The sequence below is a fragment of the Mauremys mutica genome, chromosome 3 (genome assembly GCF_020497125.1).
Source record: "Mauremys mutica isolate MM-2020 ecotype Southern chromosome 3, ASM2049712v1, whole genome shotgun sequence".
In the NCBI taxonomy this organism is placed as follows: domain Eukaryota; kingdom Metazoa; phylum Chordata; order Testudines; family Geoemydidae; genus Mauremys; species Mauremys mutica.
Genome location: NC_059074.1, coordinates 25,636,221 through 25,659,577, shown reverse-complemented (window position 1 = coordinate 25,659,577; position 23,357 = coordinate 25,636,221). Strand labels below are relative to the sequence as shown.

The following is a 23,357-nucleotide window of genomic DNA, read 5'->3' as shown; positions in this document are numbered from 1 at the left end:
GGCTGGCTGGAGTCCCAGCGCCCAGGATCGCTGATGTTCCCGGTCCCATCCCAGCGGCGGCTTCACTTGCTGGTGCTTGAGGTCTCCGGCAGTCTCCTGTCTCGCCCCGCTCGCTCTCGGTGTCCCCGGACAGACCCCCACCCCAGGGGCGGGCAGGCTGAGTCCTGGGGGGCGGCGCTGTGTCCGCAGTGGAGGTGCGCACAGCCCCGCCGGAGCTGGGACGCGGCGGCCGAGGGGCTGGGGAAATCCAATGGGGAGGGCGCCTCTGCGAGCCTAACCCCGCCCACCTCTCCCTGCGCATCTTCCCCCCGCCGCGCCGCGCCGAGCCGAGCCGAGCCGGGCCGGGCTCGCTGCGGGAGCCGGGGAGACGCGTGGATGGGCAGCTCCGCTCCGCGCCGGGACCAGCCGCGGCCCCCCAGGTATGTCTTGTCCAGCCCGCGGCTTTGCCTTTCAAGCCGGGCCGCCCCTCCCCACTCACCCCGCCCGGCGGGGAGCCCCAAACTTCCAGCGGCTGCCCCCGACCCGACCCGCGCCGCGGAGCGAGGCAACTTAGTTCGTGCCTCTCGGCCACCCCCCTCCTCGCGCCGCTCCTCGCTCGAGTCCCCTGGCGGAGCTGGGGCTCCAAGTTTCCGTGTAGCTCGAGGGGCTGCTTCGGTTGTCGTCTGCTGCTGGGTGCCGGGGGACAGTTCATCCCTCCCCGCCAGCCTGCCCTGCGCGCAGGGAGCGCCCCCGGCTCTGCCCCGGGGCCGGCGCCGATCACTTAAGAGGAGACAAGCCCCCCTGAACACGAGAAAGCCGCTGGCTTATATTTGGGGCTCGTAGCGCCCTGGGCTGCTCTCTGTTAGAAGAAACGCCTGCTTCTGCGTGGAGCCGGTGGGCAGTTGCGGTGATTACTCCCGTCCGATCTTGGACGGGAGGCTGAGGCTTAGCTAGTTAGTTTCACTGCTGCTGCTGCTGGGAAGGGTCACGCTCGTTCGTAGCTTCTCCAGGGCAGATCAATAGGTACATAGCTGAGTCCCTTTCGCATTGCGGAGCTCAGTCTCTCCTTCAGTCCTAGCAAGAGACTGGCCAAGTGGATCTGAAACCGCTCTCGTGCCCATGGATGGGAGGCTCAGATCAGACTTGCTAAACTGGAGGTAGACTCCCTGCTTGTGGATCAAGGTAGTGTTTTCTTTTTTTGTTTTAAGTGCCTCCCTCTTATAATGAAGAATTTAAATCTGTGTTTCAATGAGGCATTGATAATCCTCATGGATCACTTTCAGAACTCTTTTCCAGGGATCACAGTCTGACACAGCCCCATTCCAACACAGTTTAGTCTTGCCTAATGCAAAGTACAACTGCTGATTGCTCTCTGTGAGCTATAGTCTTAAACAGAGTACCAATGATGTATCTAGAGGGAGGGTGTACCTCAAGATTTGAACAGCAGGAGTATATTGATTCCATTACCAGAATTTACAGAGCTACCAAAAAATCCTTTTACCACAATTACTTTCCCAGAATTGAACTTCTTATCTAAGCGTCTATCACTAACAGAGGTCAAAAGAGTTGAAAAGATGGAATGAATTAGAGTAACTTCTAAATAAGTGCAGTAACAACAGTGCATCTATAGGTAAGCAACAATTCACTGTATATAGCCATGTACCAATTCTTTTTTGTTTTGTTTTTTTGTTTTTTAAGTGACTAGTGATTCTGGGTGCTTCAGTTTTTAGGTGTCCAACATGAGATGCATTAAAGGAGACTGATTTTTCAGAGGGTGGGCATTCTGGGCAATGGTTTCTTACTTTAGCCATTTTCCTTGATCATGAGGACAGTATTTTAAGAAAATGTATCACTGTTATAATCAACTAGAGTTGAATCATTGGTTTTAGCAATAACTGGCCAGGTTTCCCGGAAGTTTGGCAAGAAACAGCTGGCTTTACAACTTTGCTTAGTATGTTACAGAATCAGTTAGGGGTGTTGCCAGTTTGTCACCAAGCAATTATTCATGACAAGAGCAGGGAGATATAGGAAAAAATGTCCCCCAAAGCCCATGCTTGAACTGAACTGTATGGGCAGGGGGGGAATATTGGCTAATGGTGGAAAATCTGAATTTTGAATATTTTCAAGATTCTGTATTTAAACTACTAGTAAAAGCAGGGGCTTAAGCAGGGGCTTAATACTTCTTTAAAATATGGTGTTAAATTAAATTGTTTCATAGCTGAACAAACATAAAAGAGAGCAACACCACTTGATTTAACTGAAAGTGAAGAACAATTTAAGAAAACTTATTTAAGTAAAATTGACTACGTATATTGATAATTTAGGCTGTAAAGCAGCTTTCTAAGAGGAGCCAGTGAGTGCATCCTTCCTCATTTCCTCCTGCTGGAGAAAGTAAGTGTGTGTGTATAATTCATAGCACTAAGCCAAGGACGAGAATGTCAGCAGTCCTTCAACAAGATGTCCTTAAATACAAGCAGAAGAAGGGGAATGAGAAGGGATCAGATTCTCCTTTCAGTTACACTGATGTAAATCCAGAGTAACTCCATTGAAGTCAATATTTATTCTAGATTTATGTGAGATCAGAATTTCTCCTAAAATATCCTTTGCACCAAAAAAAAAAGGTAATTCTACACCAAGAATCATTGCCTTTGTGATTACTCCAGGCACATCAAAATTTCCCAAGGGAAGAATAAAACAATCAAAAGCCAGAGTGAATAATAAATCAGGCAATCAAGATAACCCTAATAATTTAATTACAGTTTTCAAAGAATAATGGTAACAATCGAGTCAGGAAGTTAACATCAACACTGGTGGCTTGATTCAGCCCTGACACAATGAATGTCACAGAGGCCCAAATCCTTAAGGGTATGTAGACTGTTAACTTCCACTGATTTCCTAAATACATTTGAGGATCTGGGCCATTGTTCCAGGGTGCAAAAAGTCTGCCTGGAGTTGAGATGAAGCTGTACAAGGCACTTCAAACCTCTGTTCTACCAGGGGACTTGCAAGTGGTTGGGGAGGTGGCATTGCCAGGCTTACTGATATACTGATTCAGCATATTCCCTTGCTAGCCTCTGCCACTGGTGCTCCCTATGTATGGGAACGTTCTGGCAGAGCCCCTGGGTCAAATCAGTGTTGGAAACACAACCTGCCCTCTCTCCTGGGATGAGTGTTGTCCCCTAACTTGTAGCTTGCCTGCATTCCACTCCAGTTTTATTTATACCCCTTAGTGCCAACAGAAGTGAATCAAGCTCTACATACCCAGCCCTTCCAATGTAAATTAAATGCCAGTTAGCAAGCAGATAAGGGCATTTGTGTGTTTTTGTTTCTTTTGCCCTTCAGAATCTGTATGCTGTGTTGGGGCTCTGACTGCTCTAGCTTTAGCAGAGGAATAGCTGGTCTCCCTCCATCCTGACTATATATAAACAGGCCACTCCTCCTGTTTACCTTCCTCCTTTGAATCCCTCTCAGATTCTTTTAAGTTGTTCTGCAACATCCCTTCTGTGCCTACTCTTGCCATTTGAAGAATGTGATTACCTGCCTCTAGGGCATTTACATTTCAAAAGACCTGCCCAACTGTAATAGTATTAAATACAAGAGTCAGATCCCCAAAGTAACATCATTCCCTTGCTCTCAAACTTTAGAGTCGTGGCCAGGAAAACACAATAAAATAAAATGGAGGCTCATGAATAAGTAAGTTATTCCACTAGCCTACTGTTTGTGGGTATTTTCTCGCTTATTTTTTCTCATAGTCCCATCTTTTTGCTGCTTTTTCTTTCTCTCCTCCCATCTCCCATTTTCATTAACTTCTAATTATGTTCAGTTGCTTATCCTTTTTTCCCCTTCTTCCTTTTTTGTGTTTATTCACCCTGTTCTTTTCTTCAAGAACAAAACAAAATCATGCTGTTCTTGCTTCCTGTTTATAAAATATGTAGATCCTAGTCTGGTTCTTTTTAAACGGCCAAATTCTCAGCTGGTAGAAATGGTCTTAAGGTATATCTACACTACAGCTGCTAGACACTTCCTATTTAGTGTAGACAACTTTTCACAGCCCTGAATGATGGAGCTAGATCAATCACATTTTTGACTAGACTAGGACCATAGATCTGTTGACTTCAGCGGAGCTTCACCAGTTCACGCTAGTTGAGTATCTGGCCCATAGTTTATTTTCTTATTCTCTCCTTCTGGCTTCTGTGTCCTTTTCCATTATTCTTTGCCATGTTCATCATTCTCTCTGCTTTTATCTATCTGCCCCCTTTGATTTCCCCCCCTTCTTTCATTTATTCTGTTCTATTTTATGCTATGTAAGTTCTCATACTACCCTAGTCAATGTTATATCTGAGCACTTCGAGAAGTTCACATGACTAATATCTGTCACATGTGGTTCATTTTCTCTCTCCGCCTCTCCCAACCAAGGAAATACTGTGTGCAGTGTAGTGTTTTGGTAGGGATTTAAAAAAAAAAAAAGATCTGTACACACTGATCTGCGTTTGTTAGAGAAGGCAAGTCAAGGAATTGTGGAGGGCTGGTCAAGGAAGTGTGCCTTGCATTTGGAGCTGAAGGTGGTGAAGTTTGTGATAGTCCTTAGTTCCTGGAGAGTTTCTTCCAGTGTAGACTGCCCCCCAAGAAAGCTCCATCTCCCACATAGACAAGCTTTAACCTTATGGTAAAGAGTTCCATTGCACCTCAGGAGTGGAGCTGTTGACTGTGGTTCTCATTCTGGGGCCTTAGGTGATCTTTTTAGATATCTTGGGCACAGGCCATCAAGTGCCTCGAAGTTAAGGACCAAGATCTTGAACTGGTCTCAATATTCTGTGGGAGGCCAGTGCAGAGAGTCAAGGGCAGGTTCGATGCTCTTGTGGTAGCCTGTGTTGCTCAGGTGATATGCTGCAGCATTTAATAGTAGCTCCTGTTTCCTAAGGGCTGATGGCTTCAGCCCCGTTGGTTCTCCTTATTCAGCGCTTCTCTCTGTCTCCCTCATATTATACTGTCTGCTCCTCTACTGAGCTGTCCTGCCTCTTCCTTACTCCAGTAAGGTGGCGTATGTTCCCTTTGGCTTTCTTCCGTGTTGTCTCTATCCCATTCACCTACATGTATTCTCTTAGGGCCTTCCAGTGTTCCATGGCCATGCTATGACATTCCATTCTCCATCTTCTTGTGCTCCCCACCCCTACCACAGTGGCTTATCCCATGTATCTCTCCTACTTCCCATTCTCTAAAGTGTTAATGTGAATGGAGGTGTGGCTCCTGCCAATTTCTGTTCTACCTGCCTTACCTTCTGCCTCCTGGGGGAGGAGCTGGGAGACAGCCTGCAGAAAAATGCCCTTCAGGGACAGAAAATCCAGTATGGTTGGCCTCCTCGGGCCACATGCAGTGGCACGTCTGACGGGGATCCCCCACTGTAAGAGTGGATAGCAGGACCTTGCTAATGTGGGAGTGAGAGTATGCCCACCCTGTACAATCACACACCCTAGCTATGGAAATAAGAGTGGTTTTGATTGCAGTTGGCCTGGAGCAAAACAGCTCCAGGTAGATTTGCATCTGAAAGTGAGAACTTAGGCAGTGAGAGCTGCTTGACCTCTGGATCCGGCAGCTTCAATATAAATTGCCATGGAACAGTCTCTGACAATGTTCCTCTCTGGCATCAGCAACAAGAATTGTTGTTTTCTCCTGCATCCCATACATACTAATTCCTCTAGAGGAAAACAATCCTTTCCAATCTGCAGGATGGATCTCGAAGCTGCAGGGTGGATTTCTCTTGCATAATTTGTTACCCCACTGGCTTTCATCTCCTTTCCCCTCGCTGAAGGGTTGGGAAAGTGGCAGCTCCATTTTCAGCTCATTGCAATGTCACCCTTGTACTTCAGTCCTCCCAAGCTGTGATTAAAGTAGATTGAAGCAGGAAGGGGCACTCTCGCTACAGCTGTAGCTACACTCTCGCTACACCTGCTAGCATCCTGGGGAGCACTGCTTACCTTAGCCAGGGCTGGAGGGGCAGCTCCCCTCTGATTTTACCAGCAGAGGTACCGTAAGCTTCCATTGACTTTAGCACTTGTGTAACAGGGAAGGGGGACGCTGAGGCACTATTACGTGTAACTCTGGTAAACGCCCCTTCTCCCTGTCTTTTCAGGACTTTTCGGAATGCAGTACACAGAGTTAAACATCAGGACTATTGTATATAAAATCCTGAGAAGTAGACGTTAATGGTTCCCAGTCAAGTTCAAAGAGGGGACCATACAGTTTCTTAGGCCATTTCCATACAGTATGCACTGCAGCAGCGCAGCTGTATCGCTACAACACGTGGTAAAGATACTCTATGCTGATGGGAGAGAGCTCTCCTAGTGGTATAATAAAACCGTCTCTGCGAACAGCAGAAGCTATGTTGGTGGGAGAAGCTTTCCCGCAGACTTAGTGCTGTGCACACAGGCCCTTATGTTGGTGTAACTTGCACTGCTCATGAGGGTGGAATATTCACACCCCTGAGCGATGTAAGTTTTGCTGACATCAGTGGTAGGGTAGACATAGCCTTAGGGCAGGTCTGCACTTAAAATGCTGCTGTCGCACAGCTGCAGTGCTTCAGTGAAGATGCTACTATACCAAGGGGAGAGCTTCTCCCATCAGCGTAGTTAATCCATCTCCAGGAGAGGTGGTAATGCTGTCTACACGGGGGCGAGGTTGGTATAACTACGTCTCTCGGGTTTGAAAAATCACACTCCTGTGCGATGTAGTTATCCCGGTGTAAGTTTGTAGTGTAGACCTGGCCTTAGTAAAACAGACATTTAATGCAATAAAACATAAATAGTATAAAATAGTATTCCAAATACTGTGAATAACTTTTAAATGTAGACTGTTAAGCAATACATCTACTGGTCTTCCTTATATAGACTTATTCCACTTTATTTCTCATCCATTCAAATATAAGGTTCCAACATAACATTCTACACTTCAGCACACATAACTAAACACACTTCCTCTGATCTCTCCTCAGAGCTGATTTCTTAGTCTTTATGGTGTGGTGATATGTAGTGTGTCATCTAGACTCTTCAGAGCTTCAGAAGAATTGCAGCAACTCAGTCCCTTCAAACGCTGCTGCAGAACAAGCTGTCAGCAAACTAACAGTCTGGGGATCTTTACAGCTAGCAACATTCCACGTCTTGGGTTAATAGCTTAATAGTCCTCAGTTGCTGGTGAAGCACAAATCTACAGCCTGTATCCAAAGTGGTTCAGGTATTGGGATCAGCATATAAAATATTAATTCTCTGCTTCATGCTTCTATACTATCCCCTCTCTTCCCAATGATGAGAGCTAGTGCTACCATTCAGATTTCAGTGCAGAAATCTAATGATTTCTGAGGAGAGCATGTTGCATAAAGCAAGGGGACTTTTGTCATTGGGAGCAGGATTGGGCCCATAATTTGTAATGTGCTTTGGGATTAAATGCATTCTATTAATGTAATATATGATTATTACCAATGAGTACACAGGTATTTAAAAAAGAAAACGTGAACTCTCCTCAACAGCATTTTCCTTTTAATTTGGGGATTTTATTGTATCATTAAAAAATCATAATTGTTTTTCAGTTGTTAAAATAACTATAAACTACCAAAATTGGCTAATGATTCTGAAGCTGTTTTTAAATTTTGTTAAATGTTGTTTATTACAACTTTAAAGAAAATCAAATAGGGACATAAAATAGGGGTTGACTTTGAAAGGGGCAAATCTAATTACTGTAACATCTGTTTAAGTAAGTTTTCAGTGTTTCAGTTTTAACATAGTGGCATGTATTGAATAAGGGTTTCAGCATTGTATTGTAGCAGCAGGATATTTTGTGGATAACCTACACATAAAAGAAACTGCTTTGTAGAATCCTCTCACTCTAAAATGCTCTGTAATTCACATATTTATACATGATAAAGCTCACCTAATATTTGCAGTGGAAAACATTGCATAACCCATTAGGGTAAACACCAATATGGGCACTCGCCCATTCAAGTCAATGAGAGTTGAGGATGCGCAAAGAATGTAGGGTTGGGTCCCATATGATATTTTACAACAGCCCCATTTGCAAGGCATAATTAAAGGCATGTTAATATTTCCATTATAAACTATTATTTTCAGGGGGTTGTAACTTGCTCTTAATGTGTGCAGGGCAGGCCAGGAGCAAATATTTTTTCCTACAGATTAATAAGAATGTTGTTTGACTGATATAGAGGTGCCAAACCAAAAAGTGATTAACTCTTTCAGATTCTTGGGGTAGCCAACAGCTCAAAGCAGAAACGCTGCAGGTCTGCAGGGGCGGCTCTAGCCATTTTGCCACCCCAAGCACGGTGCCTGCGGATGCTCCACTGGAGCCGCGGGACCAGCGGACCCTCCGCAGGGACGCCTATGGGAGGTCCACCGGAGCCACCTGCCACCCTCCCGGCGACCACGTGTGGATTAAGGACAATCTAACCCTTAGTATGGTGAATATTGTAATGAACTGTTAGATCTTGGATGTTTTAATTCATTCCACGTTGAAACTTGGCAAAGTGCTCTAAGCCTGTCAGCATTTTCTCCTCCTAAGGTTTTATTTAAATATATTTGGCCATGTTCTCATTTGAATGTAGCAAAAACAAAACCCAACCATAAAAAAAACTATTTTCACTTGGTTTCAGCCTCTCCCCCTTCCCTGTCCCCATAACATGTCCTAGTGGGGAAAAAGAAAAGTACACTTTAATTTTTGCAGCTAACTAGTATTTTGTTTGAACTGGCGTTTATGCTATTTTTGTTTTGTTTTAAACATCTGTTTATAAATATAAAAAACAAACAAATTCCTCTTAAAATTTCCCCTACAATTGCGGTGGATGTGCTTAATTAAAAGCTTATCCTGGTTCTACAGTGTTCCCCATTTTTCGAAGTATAGGGAATCTCTCTGAAGTCAAACTGAATTTATTAAGGCCCCTACCCTGCACACTCATGCATCTATTTAACTTTACACATTGGAGATGGTCCATTTTAGTTGGGACCAAAGCGTTCTGACTGTATTCCAAAAAATTGCATTAACTGAAAGAATTTAGAGAAGATTTTTCTCCATTTTCTTGTTCTGTTTGTTCCTTTCTGCATTTGACCGCACTGTCTTTCCTTTATAATCAGGCTCTCTCATCTTGCGTCAGGATCTGCTAGCCTGGACGCCTCTCACTGTGTGAAGTCCCCTTGAAGCCAATGGGGCTCCATTTTGCAGGGCTATATGGACTAGACTGAAGGATTGTGGCAAAACCTAATGCATGTGCTTAGTTTTAAGCACAAGGTAGTCTTAATGAAGTCAGACTTTTCATGTTTCAAGTTAAGCACAGGCATAGGTGGAAATCCTGGCCCTACATAAGTCAATGACAAAACTCCCATTGGCTTCAATGGGGCCAGCTTTTCACACTAAGGTTATGTCTACATTGCTCTGCAGTTTGGACTATGGGGGTGTGAATAGCAGTGCACACGAAAGTGCTGTGCTGTAACTCCCTCCCCCCCCCCCCCAGTGTGGATGCTGTGCAAATTAAAAATTGCTATTTCACATGAATTGGACCTGTTTGAAGAAAACATGATAATGGCAGCTGGGAATCTAACTTTCCTCTAAGCCACGTGGCTGCCCAGCAGTCTATCAAGTGCCATGCACTTCAGGTACCCTTCCTCCCACTGCCATGCTGCTTCTGCCCTCTGCCTTGGAGCCTCTGGCCAGCTGCTCCTGGGAGGCTTCTACTTGCTGTGCAGAATGGTGGGGAGGGGGTCTGATGTCAGGGTGTCCCCCCCACCCTACCTCTGTACTCCATCTCCACAGAGCAGGGGAGGGAGGACACAATGGCCCAGGAATGGAATGTGGGACAGAGCTTGCTGGTGGCTGCTGCTGTGTCTGAACAAGCAGGCTGGTGAGTGCCAATCTCCAGACACCTCCCGACTTATGCAATCGTTCCGTTCCGGAAAGCCTTGCGTAAGTCAGAAACGTATACCCGTACGTTACGCAAAAATTTCCGCAACTCGAAAATCCTATTTCTGGCCTATGGAACTTTTTCTGTAAGTGCAAATTTGCATAAGTCAGGTCTTGCGTATCCTGGGGAGCGTCTGTACTTAAAAGGGCAGCGTACTTAAAGGGGCCATACGTGTCTGTCTGTCTGTGTGTTTCTTTCACACACACTTTGTGTGTGTCTCTCTCTTTCTCACGTGCACACACACATACTTGATACTTCTTTCAAAGTGGTGCTATTTTAGTTTTTTGACTGGTCTATGCATTTCATAATTTTTATTTCTCTCTTACACTTACATTTAATTCTTTGAGTAGTGAGTTCTAAAATGCCTAACCTGTCATGGCTGGAGTAATTATCCCTATGGTAACTTTAAAATATATTATATCTAGGTATTTTGTGTCTGCTGCACATTACCACGATATGGTGCACATAACAAAATTCAGTCTGCACATGGATGAAAAAAATTACAGGGAACATTGCTGGGAACCTTTTACTTTTTGGATGCTGTGGCCACATGGGGGAGTTACCATGCAGCACTTTGGTGTGCACTGCTCTTCATGCCCTTGTAGTCTAAGCTGTGGGGCAGTGTAGACAAGCTCTTGGTGTCCATAGGATGGCGACTTCATTATTTTTCTCTGATGGTTTTTATGCGTCTTTATAAAAATGAGGAAAATGTGGTTTTAAACCAAAAAAATGGACTCTGGTTGTAGTACCAGCTCCTTTGAACTCATTTTTGAATCTGTGTAAGTTTCACTTTGTGTCTCTTTAAGGCTCCAGACTTTCTCCCATTAAAGTCAATGGCAAACTTCACACTGACTTCAAAGAGAGCCGCATTGAGCCCCAAATTTAGTTTGGTATTTCTGTACATGTATATTTTATACATATTGACATTACCAGAATACGACCCGTTTGTATAGAACCTTTCCCTAGAATAGATAGAAAAGCACCATTACAATGTGTTGTGCCAATGTGCAGCATTTTCCTGCATATTAAAATGTATTAATAGCTACTTAATTCTACTTGCAGAGATGATACATGATAATGTTAATGGAGCTGGTGAGATGTATTGCATCAGTGTTTACTAGTAGTATTTAATAAACTACTTATTTGCAGGCAATTTCTTCTCTTTATTAGTTATGATTAGAGCTGGGATAATGCCTCAAACATGTCTCTATGAATATTCACCCGAACAGAACAATCAGTTGCTGTGTCTGTGTTCAGATCCTTTCTGTGTTCGCGATCCACAGATATTCTTGCAAATGCTTTTTCTGGCTGAATGATTGTGGAAACAGTGAAGTTTAAATGAACAGCAGGAATATTCAAGGAAACCCATTTCTGCTTAGTGGGGTGACCAGACAGGTAATTCCTTCCTGAAGACCTAAAGTGGGGGTTGGAGGATGGTGGCCTCATAAATAGTAATGGTGAATAGGTGCCCCACGAAGCTCTCCGATCCAAAAAGATTGAGGATCCTAAGTAGAGGTGGGGATGAGTTTCACTTAGCTTCTGAACCCTGGAAGTGAAACATGGATTTTGATGGATCTAAACAGAATTCAAAATTTGAGGTCATTTGGACTTGAAAGTGTGGTTCAGGCCCATCTCTAGGCCTCCCACTTTAGTTAGTCAAAAACTCCTTAAAGCAGAGTGTTTTACATGTTTATTAGGGCCCTGTCTACACTGGCAAGTTTGTGCTCAGTAAAGCAGTTTTGAGCACTGTAACTCCCTAGGCACACACACTGCCAAGCCACTTAGTGCACAGAAACTGCGCAGATGCAGCGCTCTAAAAAACCCACCCGGATGAGAGGTGTACAGCTTTCTGCGCTGAGGCTACAGCGCTGCGATGCCAGTGTAGACACTGTGGTGATTACAACACTGCGATTGGCCTCCAGGAGTCCCACAATGCCTTTTCTCACCTCTCTGGCCATTGGTTTGAACTCTACTGCCCTCAGGTGAACAACCGTCAGCCCCACTCCGTACATTCCTTTTGCAAATTTGAAAGTCCCCTTCCTGTTTGCTCGGTGATGCGTGCCATAGTTTCAGTGCATCTTTCCAGGTGGCCGGTCCTGCTCCACACACCAGGAGATCCCTCGCTTGGAGCAATGCCGAGCTGCTGGACCTCATCGGCATTTGGGGAGAGAAGGCAGTGCAGTCACAGCTGCACTCCAGCCATCAGAATTATGATACCTATGGACAGATTTCTAGATGCATGATACAAAGCAGCTGTGACCGGAACACATTGCAGTGCAGAGTCAAAGTGAAGGAGCTGCGGAACTCCTACCACTCCGGTGCTGAGCCCACGACCTGATGGTTCTACAAAGAGCTGGATGCGATACTCTGTGGCGACCCCACCTACAGTGCGAAGGGCCCTATGGAAACTTTGTTGGCTTGTGTGCCAGTCGAGAGTGGACCGAGCCAGGAGGAGGCAATATTGGGTGAAGGGGGTCCCAGAGCAGAGGATGACTTGGAGGCCAGAGATGCATGCAATCAGGAGCTCTTCTCTACCCCGGAGGAGCCTAGCCAGTCACAGCAGTCAGATATTGGTGAAGCACAGACAGGAGAGGAGGCCCCTGGTAAGTGGATCTGATTCTGGGAATTGCTGAACTGAGTTGTTGGGGGCAGGAAGGTTGCAGAAAGCAGGTTTGTCTGCCCCTCATGCCTAGCTTGAGCGGCGGAACAGGCTGTTGATGCACTCCTTCACTTCCTGGGAATCTCCCTCAGAGATCTCCAGGAAACTCTCGAGGAGATACTGGGCAATCCGCTGCCACAGGTTCCTCGGCAGAGCTGCTTTGTTTCTTGCCCCAGTAATGGTAACTTTCCCGTGCCACTTTGCCGTGACCGGTGGCGGGGACCATTGCTGCACACAGGCGAGCTGCATAGGTAAAGCTGTAGAAGCTGCAGGCTTGGCGAAGACCCTCCCTTGATTCCCTGCTCACCCTCAGCAGCGAGATTTCTTCCATAATGAACACATCCTGTGGAAAGTGTGGGGACAGGAATGATTATCAGGCCCACCCAAGTGCCCAAGATCCATGTGCCCAGTACAGCAGGGTCTGGGAACAGTGATTTACCCTGCCCCTGCGGCTGCTCACCATTTTGGGGGTCTTGCAGCTCATGTGTGCTTGCCTGGAGTCAGCCAGTTAGTGACAGGTCTGTGAGTACTGGCTGTGTTTTAAAGCACTGAAACAGTGTTGTGTGTGTTGCAAACAATACTGCTTCTGTAAAATGTTGCATTTAAACTTCACAGAGATGACCTTGGGAGCACAGCCTCCCTCTTGATCAGCAGTAGAACGGCTGCACAGAATTAGAAAGCATCCAGGAAGAACTAAGGAGGACTTTATACATGAGGTTATGATGCACTCCACCGCTGAGGAAAAGAATTGAAGGAGTGGCGGGACAGTGAGAAGAGGGACCGAAAGGAGAACGTAGCTCACCGGAAAGAAGCCACAGAGTGGCTCTTAACAGTTATGGAGAGCCAAGTGGACACTCTCCAGGCGGTATTAGCTCTTCAAACCGAGCAGCTCCATGCCTGTTCTCCCCTGCAGCCGCTGTCACAAAACTCTTTCCCATATGCTCCCCCTACACCGCCAACAAACTGCTGTCAACCTCCTGGCTCCACTCTCTACCTGCAGCATCCCGCTCCTCCCTCCTCACAGTCCAGCAGTATGGACTCCCACTACCCACTGCACTCAACACCCGTCCCTCTGCAGTTTGACCCTGCTGAAGTACAGCACTCGCTGCATTGTACTCCAAAGGAGAAGGTTGGGTATGATCCTTGGACATACACAAATCTGTAGCTGTCACAGGACCCCTCCTCCTCTTGAGATCTTCCCTTTCCCCATCCCCCTTCTTGTTGATGATTTTTTTCATTTGACTCTCTCCTCTGGTTGTTGTCTTTCAGTAAAATAATTGTTCGTTTATTCTATTAAGTGAAAGCAACATACAATTATGTTAAAGCCCCTTCTTGCATCATGTGCATCAATCACCTCCTAAATTTACAAGCACTGCAATCCTGAGTATAGCAACAAATATTAGTGGCTTTCAGCTTCAAGCTGCTGCCTCAAAGCATCCCTCATCCTTGTGGCCCCACACTCTGCCCCTCTAATGTATTGGTGGCTAGATGGTCTGGTGCCAGAATTGGAATGTGCGTGCCATCGATCACCCTCTGCAGTTAGGGAAGCCCATTTGTGCAAAGCCATCCATAATGTCTCACACGTTGCCTAGAGTCAGTCTTTCGGAGCAGGATGCGATTAATGGCTCTGCACACTTCCATCAACATGACTCCAATGGTTGACCTTCCCACTCTGAACTGGTTAGAGACCAATTGGTAGCAGTCTTGTGTCGCCAGCTTCCACAGTGCAATCACCACACACTTCTCCAGTGACAGGGCAGTTCTCATTCTCATGTCCCTCATGTCCTTGCGCTGCAGGACTGGGGCGAGCTCATCACACAGTCCCAGGAATGTGCCTTTCCTCATGTGAAAGTTCTGCAGCCACTGCTCATCATCCCTGACATGCATCACAATGTGATCCCACCACTCAGTGCTTGTTTCCCAAACCCAAAAGCAGAGATCCACTGTGGTCAGCACCTCCGTGAACGCCACAAGCAATCTCCTGTCGTAGCTAGTATGCGTGGTGAGATCAATGTCACACTCCTCTTGCCTTTGTAGTTTAAGGAATAACTCCACTGCCACTCATGACATGTTGGACAGTGCGAGCAGCATACTAGTCAACAGCTCAGGAGCCATTCCTGCAGACTGAAGAGGCAGGGCGCACAATACACAAACTGTTGAAAGATGGCACCAAATGCAGACTGAAGCACAGGGATTGCTGGGATGTGAAGCAATGTATCACGGGGAATTGGGACAGGACCCAGGATGCCCTGTGACCCCTTCTGCCTTCCCACAAGTCTTAGTGGCAAAAGAGAAAGAGGTGCTCTGTGGGATAGCTACCCCGAGTGCACTGCTCCGAATAGTGCTGCAAGTGTGAACATGATATTGCAACAAAGAATCCTGTGGCACCTTATAGACTAACAGACGTTTTGCAGCATGAGCTTTCGTGGGTGAATACCCACTTCTTCTTGCATCTGAAGAAGTGGGTATTCACCCACGAAAGCTCATGCTGCAAAACGTCTGTTAGTCTATAAGGTGCCACAGGATTCTTTGTTGCTTTTACAGATCCAGACTAACACGGCTACCCCTCTGATACATGATATTGCACAGGCAGCTGTCAGTAGGAATACACAACAATGGTTTTCCTTCAGCGCTCTCTGAGCGGCGCTGTAACTTTGCAAGTGTAGACGTGCCCTAGGTTTCACAGAAACAATTTACAGAAGCAACTGTAAACTAGTATTTTTGCTGCTCAAGAGCCTCTATAAACATCTTGGAGATTTAGGAGTTGGCTAAGAAACCAAAACAACACTATTACTTTCAGCAGTAAACATATTTCAAAACATCCAAAAAATCCCATATAATTTCAGGTGCTGAGTCTGCAAAGTGCAATTAGATATATAGCGAAGGAAGTGAATTGTTAAGCAGAATTTGAAGAAGTCTGATTTTTACCATGTATCCTCAGTGATTCCATCCCATTTTCACTGTACTCTTTAAATATGCTCTCTTTTTACTCGTGTGCACATGCATGCACGCGCACACACACACACATGAGTTTGAAGAATTTTAATGAATGAAGTACAAACAGTTGTGGCAATATTGCAAGACAAGAAAAGTAATCTCTCAAACAACCAGATCCCAAGCCATCTCAGGCATTACAGGCTAAGAACAACCAATTCTTTGAACTCCACCTGGAAACTTACTGGCAGCCAGTTGAGATTCCCGAACACTGTTTAATGTGCTTTCTGTGGCTGCATCTGTGCTTGGAATGTGGTACTCACTTTCCAGTGCTAGCAACAGTGTAATGATACCAGTCAGCTCTGTGTGCTTGGGGAACCAGAGCACAGTATCCAGCCTGTCTGACTCATGAAGGACACTCTCCCTCCCACCCCCAGCCTCTGCTTGAACCAAAACCGAACAGAAGAAAGACTTACAGAAAGCAATAAAAAGGAGGTGTGAGACCTAAACCCCTTCTGACAAGGGTGACAAGATTAAGATAACTCCCCTATCCTCATCTGTATCAAAGATGGGACAGGGAGGCATCTCTATTAGCATACACAATGGAGAACAGAGATTCTAAGGCAAGAACCATACTGAACTCTGGGATCAGAACAGCAGGGAAGCACTGCATCATGGGGGATCTCTGCTCCAGATGTTAATGAACCTATGCCTGTACACACCCAGCTCAGCAGGTATCAGACCAATTCTAGTAATGAATCCTTGATTGATATCCAAAATACTGAAGCTGCCTAACTGCATTGTGAGCTCCCTTGAAGGAACACCGCCCATAGCCAGGAATAATCAGTTCCTATTGTCTAGCCTAAAGAAAACCCTTGAGTCATCAGTTTACATAAACAAATCTAGTGTTCTCCCTTGAACCATTGTTGTTTCCCTGCAAAAACCCCCTCCCCACGCTCAAGTAAGTGTTCTGATGACTGGATCCAAACTCTGCATCAGTTCCACTGGGACTCCATCTTCTCCTGACTGATCGTGCTGGGGGCTCTGCCTGTGTCCAGGACTCTGCCCTACCACCATTACCTGGGAATGCCGACCAGTTCAAGCTTCATGGAGTGGGGAGACCCCAGCTCACGTGCACTCTCTCTCTCTCTCTCTCTCTCTCTTCTACCTCAGGTATAACTTTTAACCCTGACTTGTTTGATCAGGTATAGTTTTCTATATCTGACTTTTGTAATCTTTAATAATGTAACTGTTACGTTTGTTTAGGTTTTCCTTGTGTGGTTATCACTATTATTCAGTACATAACTTTTTTGGTTAAACTGGTTGCTTCCCTCCCTCGCTCTTGCTGAACTTTAATTTTTTGTGTTTTTGGCTTCTCCATTTACTCTGCAGCAACACTCTTCTTACCTAAGCTGAAAATCCCTATAGGGCTCAAAAATACTGTGGGGTTTGCTCATCAAGCAGGTTACTACCAGAACAATTGTAACATGAAAGTCGGGATAGGAACGTGCTGAACCTACAACATACGAGGGTGGTAGCTTGAAAGTGCTGCTCGACCCAGCCCACTGAGTCTAGGGACATATAAGGGGTCAGCTTGAGAGTGCTGATTGACCCGGTCCACTCAGACTTGCACTTAAATTTCACCCTATAGATCATATCCCTTTCTTTACATGAGGCCTGGGTGCTGGTAAGGGGAAGAGTAATTTGTGCAGTCTCACTTTATTAGAAAATTCTGCCATCTGTCACTCCAAATACTAACTCCTAAAAATCCATTATACTCTGGGGGTGTGTGAATAATGTTTCAAAGCTTGCACTGTTGCTAAATACTTGGCTTTGTTTGGGATAAGAAGATCAAAAAACATTATATAAACCTTCACAGGATTGATCACAACACAATTTGTCAGTTTGGGGGGTAAAAGCAGTGTTGTGCATAATAAGGCCCTGGATCTACGTGGGTGGAACCCTCTGCTTGTGAGAGGGATTCATTTACATCATTGTTCTGATCATTTGACTTCTCTGGGCTCCTGGCAGGTTCAGGGGTCCATCTGCATGGATTCAACGGCCGGGTGGGCCTAAAGGCCCAGTCCTGAAACCCCTTGCACCAGTATTCTGTTAACTTTATGTCCAGTTTCTTTGGGGAAACAGTGTGGACAGAGCACTGGATTTAGAGTCAGGAGACTTGAGTTCTGGTTCCCAAATCTACAACTGACCTGCCGTGTGACCTTGGACAAGTCACTTAACCTCTCTGTGCCTTTGGTCTGTTTGTCTGTCTCATTTATCTAAATGATTAATTCTTCATGGCTTAATTGCTCCTTACTATGTGAATTCACACTGCCTAGCACAGTGGGGTCCTTATCTCATTTGGGGCCTCTAGACCAGGGGTTCTCAACCTTTTTTTTTTTTTTTTTTCTGACACCCCCCCAACATACAGTTAAAAACTCCATAGTCCAGCTGTGCCACAACTGTTTTTCTGCATATGAAAGCCAGGGCTGGCGTTAGGAGGTAGCAAGCAGGGCAGTTACTCAGGGTCCCACACCAGAGGGGGCACCCCAAAACTAAGTTGCTCAGGCTTTGCCTTCAGCCCTGTGTGGTGGGGCTCAGGGCCCCGGGCTGCAGTCCTGGGCAGGAGGGCTTTGGTTTTCTGGACTCTAGAGAGGCGGCCCCCCTGAAATCTCCTAGCAGCCTCCCAGGAGGCCCCAGGCCAGGGGTGAAAGTAATGTACAGGACTTACGGGTACTGCCAGAGTCCTGAGGGGGGCGTGGCCTCATCCGGAAGAGGCGTGGCCTCTCAAGATTTAAAGGCCCTGGGGCACCGGCTGTGGCTGGGAGGCCCAGGGCCTTTTAATCAACCCGGGGCTCCCAGCTACAAAGGTGGCTGGGGGCTCCAGGGCAAATTAAAGGGCCCGGGGCTCCGGCCGCCACGGAGCCCCGAGCTCTTTAATCACACCCCCCCCCCCCCGCAGCTCCGGCGGCTGGGCTGGGGCTGGGATTTGGGCTCTGGGCTCCCCGCAGCCACGGGAGCTCTGAGCCCTTTAAATCCCAGCCCCAGCGCGGCTGCCAGAGCTGCGGGGGGGGGGGGGGGAATTTAAAGGGCTCTGGGTGCCTCATCGGGGAGTCCAGAGCCCTTTAAATACCCGCTGCGGAAGCCGGTGCGGTCCGGCACGGCATACTGGCTCTTGCCGGTACGCTGTACCGGACCGGACCGGCTTACTTTCACCTCTGCCCCAGGCCCCTAGTTGAGAACCACGGCTCTAGACATTACTATAATATAAATATTCATAATAATATTGCACATCAATTGGACTGCTCACGTGAATAAGAATTTCCTGAACAGATGCTGCAGGACTGAGCCCAATATGAAATTCAGCACATCCATCTCATTCCAACATACTGTGGAAAGTTTCCTCCTTACAGAGTTCTTTCAGCTAAAATTTACAATAGTCACATCAAATAGTGTATCCTGTTTTTAAATTGTGCTCCTGATAGTAGCAGAGCATCATTAAAGCTTCCTGACAACTAAGATTATTGTCTCTCTGCAGAGAGACATTTTTCCTTTATCATCAGCTATGCTGATGTTGACCTCGACATAACAATGCACTCGGGTTCTTCTCATCTTCCTAAATCACTCTGTGAAGTTCAGTAATTGGGGCAAAGTAGCTCAAGGAAACTCTTGACATGATCCATTGCCTCAGGCAACTGAAAGGTGTCATCCTTGCAACACTGTAGTTATTGTTAAATTGGCAAGGATCACAGGTGGGCTTTAAAGCAAACATGATTATTTTAACCTGTCTATTCCACTCAGCAGGGGCGGCTCTAGGTATTTTGCCGCCCCAAGCACGGCAGGCAGGCTGCCTTCGGTGGCTTGCCTGTGGGAGGTCCGCCAAAGCCGGGGGACCAGTGAACCCTCTGCAGGCATGCCGCCGAAGGCAATGACCAGCAGAGCGCCCCCCGCAGCTTGCCGCCCCAGGCATGCGCTTGGCGTGCTGGTCCCTGGAGCTGCCCCTGCCACTTAGTCCAGGTTGATAGTGATCTTCTATCTGAATGCTGAACCTTTGAGTCACTATATGTATTCTGAACAGAATGCAAATGATGGAGCCATGAGAAATTGCATCAGGTGTGTCTCTCATTAATTAGCATACTGCATGTTCTCTCCAGGGTGTCTTGTTGTGTTAGGAAGACTGTTAACAGTACATCTTTTTGATTATTACATAAATGACATTCAGATAACTAGGTAGTATTGTATCACATTCCTGGGTGTTTAAAGTTCATGAGAAAGCAATTAAAATAATGGACTACAATCACAATGTACCCCCTCTAATACTGCCTCTAGAGCTGGTAGCATTCTGACGAGACAGCATGCCCTTCACCCACATCTAGCCATATATCCTGTAACTGCCAACCAACTCAAAACAAAAACTAGCAGATAAATGCAAATATGCAATCTGCATGAGTAGATACTACTTTAAATAATTTGCATAGATTCTGCAATCCTTATATATGTAAAACCTCCCGCTGACTTCAGTATGTATTTCACCTGAATAAAGAACACATAATGTAATTAAAAATGAAATATCAGGATTTGATCCCAAAGTTTATTTACTAAAAAGTCTCCTCGGAGGTTGGATTTAATCCATTTCAGGAGAAATACAGTGGAGTAGTTGTTTTGTTTACTCATCGCAGCAATGCAGTGTACTGGATAAAGAATACAATTGCCAATGGAATGCATAAAATATTTTATGGCTGAGCAGATAATTTGGTGGATTTACCTTCTTTTTCTGCTTACAAGATGTCCATAAACAAAGAGCAATTTCTTCACATGTTCTTACTATTCACATTTGACTTTTTTTTTTTTAACAAGCTGCCCTCTCTCCATTTCTTGTGGACATTTTACTATGAATAATCAATATTTGATATACAAAAACTGAGCTATGTTGGTAATTGTGATTGGTCACATCAGTTACATGTATAATTTTTGTTCCCTGATTGGATGAACATATGAGGGTTTAAGTGAGATGTAATTGATGCATTGGCCTTCTGCTAGCCTGAAGCATAAGGGTAAATTTCACCTTCATCATATTTGTCTTATGGTATGTCTACATTGCGATCTGAGGTGTGATTTCAGCTCAGGTAGACATACCTTTGTGAGCATGGCTAACGCCAGGCCTATGCTATAAAGTTAGGTCAACAGAAGTTACCTTGTGTCAACCTACCTGTGCATGTGTCCGCACTCAACTTTGTCTTTGGCTGATGTATGTGCACAGTTACAGCGACACAGTAAAACCACCTCGCCAAATGGTCTGGAGCTTTGAGTGACTTGTGTTAACTCTAACAGACCACCAGCAATGCCCCATCCCTTATGACAGTGACCACTCTGCTTACAATTGTAAACTCCACTGCCCAGAGGTCAGAGAGACCATAAGTCCCCTCTCAAGAAGAGGCATTTCAGAAATACCTGGGAAGTTTTCATGGGGATGGTGGAGCAAACCTAGTAGCTCTCACTTGTGTGTGCTACTCAAACGACCTTGCCGGCTCCATTCACTAGACACCTGTTGTCTGGAGTTGACAGAAGGTAAGAATAGAAATGTAGATGTAGCAGTGCGGGCTTCAGCAACGTGAGGGGGTATCTAGAGCCTCTGGCATACTTGTAAAGCGTGTGCTGAGGCCTGCACTGCCACATCCATACTGCTATTTTTAGCCATGCTTAGGGTTGCCAGGTACCCAGTTAAAAGGAACCCTGGTAGCTCTGGTCGGCACCACTGACTGGGCTGTTAAAAGTCTGGTCGGCGGCGCAGCGGGCCCTGGGGCTAAGACAGGCTCCCTGCCGGCCCTAACTCCATATGCCTCCTGGAAGCAGCTGCCAGGTCCTTGTGGCCGCTAGGTGCATGAGTGGCCAGGGAGGCTCTGCGTGCTGCCCCTGTCCAAGTGATGGCTCTGCAGCTCCATTGGCCAGGAACTGTGACTAATGGGAGCTGCAAGGACAGTGCCTGTGGGCGTGAGGGCAGTCTGTGGAAACTCCTTGGATGCCCATGCACCTAGGGGCTGCAGGGACCCGGTGACTGCTTCCTGGGAGCTTCAGTAAGAACCTCTGGGACCCCGCACCCCAACCTCCTGCCCCAGCCCAGAGTCCCCTCCCACACTCCTCAATACCCCAACCCTGGGCCCCCTCCTGCACCCTAAGACCCTCATCCTTGGCCCCACCCCAGATTCTGAGGTGGGTAACCTACAGCCTGGGGGCCGCATCCGATCCTTCAGAAATTTTAATTGGGCCCTAGAGCTCCCGCCGGGGAGAGGGGTCAGGGGCTTGCCCCGCTCTGTGTGTGCCATGGCTCCGTGTTGCTCCTGGAAACAGTGGCATGTCCCCACTCCGGCTCCTATGCATGGGGGCAGCCAGGAGGCTCCACACGCTGTCCGCACCGTAAGCGCCATCCCGCAGCTACCGTAGGCCAGGAACCAATGAGAGCTGCAGGGCTGGTGCCTGCGGATAGGGCAGCACGCAGTAACGCCTGGCCACGCCTCCGCATAGGAGCCGGATGGGGGACATGCTGCTGCTTCTGGGAGCTGTTTGAGGTAAGTGCTGCCCGGAGCCTTCACCCCTGACCCCCTACTGAGCCCCATCCCCCTGCTCCAGCTCTCAGCCCCCTCCTGCCCTCCAAACCCATTGGTCCCAATCCGAAGTACCCTCCTGCACCCCCAACCCCTCATCTCCAGCCGGAGCCCTCATTCCCTTCCACACCCCAACCCCCAATTTTGTGAGCATTCATGGCCCGTCATACAATTTCCATACCCAGATGTGGCCCTCGGGCCAAAAAGTTTGCTCACTCCTGTATAGCTAAGGCAGGTATATCTACCCAGGCTGCAATTACACTTCAGCTTGTAGTGTAGCCATATCCTTAGTGAAACAGTCAAACATTGCTTATTCTCTTTTATTTCCCCAGATCCAAACGCCCCCAAATATGGGAGAAGTTTCAATCCTGATGTGAACTTTCTGGTGAAGGTCAAGATTTTAAAAGTAGTCTAGGTACCTAGAGGTGCAGATAAGTGACTTAAGGATAATTTTACTAAGTGCCTACCTGCATTTTTCGGTGCCTAATATCTCTAGATATCTGGCCCATTTAAGTGCTTTTGGGTGTCAAGCTTGAGACACTGTATAGGTTGGGTGCTCACCATATTTTGAAAATCAGGCCCCTTGAAGACTTTTCATACTGGAAACCCAAAAACTGCAACTCTCCAAATCACTAGTCACTTTTGAAAATCTTGTCCTTGGGCTTATATATAAATTTTTCAGTTAGTTTATAGTGTTAGGATCTGAACCTGCTACCATTGAAGTCAGAGGGATATTGCTCTTGACTTCCGTGGTAGCAGGATCTGTCCCTTTGTTAGTTCTGCTTATTCAATTCAGCAGAAAAGTCCTTGAAATTTGAAGATCTTTTCTCAACTCTGGAGAGAAGTCTGAAGAGCCTACATGTACACGCACAAGGATGTATATAGCTGCAGACTAATTGGCCACAAGATAAAATACTAAAAATCAATAGGTGGTTGCTGTGTTTAAAAAATACAGCAATAAAACACTGTGACATGAATCCAACCATGAATCAATTTAATCTTTAGCATGGTAGTGCTTCCTTTTCCTTATCTGTGACTGACAGATTAAGCAATTAATGCTTAAAAAAAAATACATGTCCCACCATGGTCGTTTTGGCAAACACAAATATGCCATTAAAACAGCACGACACCCTTTAAGCTCTAGATTGTATCTGTACGGCATATCCTTGCCTTGAATGTGTTGTAGATCCACATTATCCTAGTGGGAGCACCAGAGGCATTCCTTTTA

General features: G+C 46.3%; 1 protein-coding gene across 6 annotated transcripts in view; it reads left to right on the top strand.

The window, feature by feature from the left end:
- The first annotated feature begins 332 nt into the window (after positions 1–332).
- KCNS3 (potassium voltage-gated channel modifier subfamily S member 3) overlaps positions 333–23,357 on the top strand; it is a 71,898-nt gene continuing 48,873 nt past the window's right edge. For 4 of the 6 annotated variants that reach the window (XM_045008797.1, XM_045008792.1, XR_006577775.1 and 1 more), the window contains exons 1-2: positions 339–419; positions 1,052–1,161. The gene's annotated coding sequence lies outside the window, so the exon portion shown is untranslated. Of the gene's footprint in view, positions 420–1,051; positions 1,162–1,497; positions 1,610–23,357 lie in introns of all 6 variants that reach the window. The other 2 variants (XM_045008794.1, XM_045008795.1) reach the window with 2 other exon arrangements.